This window comes from Anopheles arabiensis, chromosome 2, assembly GCF_016920715.1.
Source record: "Anopheles arabiensis isolate DONGOLA chromosome 2, AaraD3, whole genome shotgun sequence".
Taxonomy (NCBI): Eukaryota; Metazoa; Arthropoda; class Insecta; order Diptera; family Culicidae; genus Anopheles; species Anopheles arabiensis.
Window position 1 is genome coordinate 107,485,815 of NC_053517.1, and position 2,401 is coordinate 107,488,215.

At 40.7% G+C, this 2,401-nt stretch overlaps 1 long non-coding RNA gene across 1 annotated transcript; it reads left to right on the plus strand.

Moving 5' to 3' along the window:
- Nucleotides 1–460: 460 nt before the first annotated feature.
- Nucleotides 461–2,160, plus strand: LOC120894888. Its single transcript, XR_005738254.1, has 3 exons — nucleotides 461–613; nucleotides 682–1,174; nucleotides 1,255–2,160. It is a non-coding gene; the product is annotated as an uncharacterized LOC120894888 (long non-coding RNA).
- Nucleotides 2,161–2,401: the final 241 nt, after the last annotated feature.

The window sequence follows — 2,401 nt, forward strand, 5'->3', positions numbered from 1 at the left end:
TCGCCGGTGTGAGCCACGGGCATTTGAAAGGTGGAAAAATGCCAAGGAGCAACAGAGACAGCGTGTGCGCGTGAAGCGTAAACCAACCACCAACAACAAACAACGAAACCAAAAACCTACCCTTAGGTCAAAATATTTTCCACTACCACATCGCCTGTCGCCCTGTCTCTCTCTCCCTCAACGGTTGGAGCGCGCGCGCACACACACACTAACAGCAACCGGGTCTTCATTGATTTGGCTCTCACTCGGCTGCGTTGCTGCGCTGCGTGAGCGAGAGTGGGAGAGAGTGGTGGTTTTGTTTGCATGCCTGCTCACTCGCACACCAGTTGTCGTCGTCCAAGGTGTATGGATATTAGGAGGTGAATTATTGTCGAAAATGCTGGGCGCCATATTTGAGTATTGTTATGTCAAAAGCATATGGTTGTTTGTTTACAAAATCAATGTGTTGTTCGATGTACAAGTACAAAACATAATCAATGAATTCATCAAAATGATATCATGTGTTTAACAAAATGTGTTTATCTTTTGTCTTTACGTGTGGATTTTGGTCGTCTACAAAGAGATTGTTAATGGAACAGAAAGCTGCTTATATTTGTAACAACTGGAAATATTTGTAAACGCACATATCGATGCACAATCCAACAGTGGTAGCTGTTTAATTTTTCGTTTATTATATTTTAGATTTATTATGTTCTATTGCTTGATACGGCGTCCCATCGTCCTATCACACTGTTCATCGAGACAATAGTGTAAATGAAATATGAAATATCACAACAAACCTACCCTTTGCCGTTCACCGTTACCGATACCGTTCACCCGATCTAGATAAGACGTTCAACTTTTCCATCCTAAACCAGCGTCCTGAACTTTGTCTGCATGCTACGTCCTTGGGTCATATATGGCTTACGAGAATCATAAAACTCTAGGGTCGAAAATACATATCGCGCTCTCGAAATTCTGGGTCGTGTGTTTTCGGCCTAAGATCAGTACGGTGCGTTGTTGGAATAGTATTTTGCAGGTCAATGCGAAATTGCCGTATTTGAACATTTAAACGATTTGATGTCGCATATTACACCCCAGACGAGTATGTTCCTTGTGAGCAATACCGCAATCTTAGTAATACCACATCATCCAGTGTTTGATCACTTTGAATTACTACAGGCTCCTTCCAAACGTAAGTGCTTTATCCACTCTAAGCTCGTGTTTAAAGAGGCCTAATAGACTCATACATTTTCTCGTTTTAATTTATTTCAGTTATACTTAAAATTATCATCAAAATCGGGTTAGTTACAGCAAATAACGATACAACGCATAAAGGCATCATTATAATCTTAAAAAATGAGCGAATATCTTACATTACGGGTTTGGCGATTCATCTAATGACTACGGGACATTGGGACAATGTTTTACAAAGTTGATAAAAATCAAGGCTGCGTATCTGGAATCCATTGAAGTGGCGCACTGACTTAGGTAAAAAACGTCGTATTGCAATGCATCAAAAACGCTTGTAAATTACTCCCGACGTAGAATACACAATTCATTGTGCTGAATAAGCAAATACGGTAAAGCAGTGGTGGGTTTAGGGTATCAGGGGCCCTGGGCGGTAAGACGAGTTGAGGCCCCCTGTAAATGGTAAATGGTGAGCGCCAGCGAATGACGCCAGCGTCAGGGCCCCAACGTACATCCTTCCGGGGCCCTTGTCGCTAGTACTCTGTAGTATGCAGTATGTGTAAAAGTATGATACGGGGACTAGCGATTTCCGGGCCCTAAAACGGCGGGGCCCAAGGCGACCGCCTAGTCCGCCTACCGTTAGATCCACCGCTGCGGTAAAGTACTCTTACTAGCTTGCTAGGTTGCTATTCCAAGTCCATCAGTACGTAGTGCGTGTTATATTAATTATTCCAGGTATAGTTTTACGTAGTTGTAAAAACGTGTACGAAATAAAACTAAAGCAGTAAATAATATTCGGAATGTAGTACCAACCTACTGACAATAAACAATAAGAATGCATATAGCATGCACTGCATACTGGAGTTATACATGAAATTTGAATAGCAAATTAAGCGATCTTTGGCCGTTTGTGTCGGTTTAGCATATCAGTTTGCAGTTGTATAGTGATTTTTACTTTTATGAAATTTTCGTAGAATAATAATAGTACAATAATAACCACACACGCGGACCGATATGTTGTCATTTTTCTAAATTTATTTGATATTTTTCTGTTATATGGTTGTTTACGTTTCTGATTGTTTCTTTGGTTATCCAAGTGTTTGGTGTTCAAATATCTCATTCTAACTATTATCCTTTGCTTAGCAAAACTTTTAATCAAATCTGAAGGCAACTCTGGGAAAATCTCCTGAAGGTGCATAGATAGATTTCGTACGATCCCCGGGATTTTTTC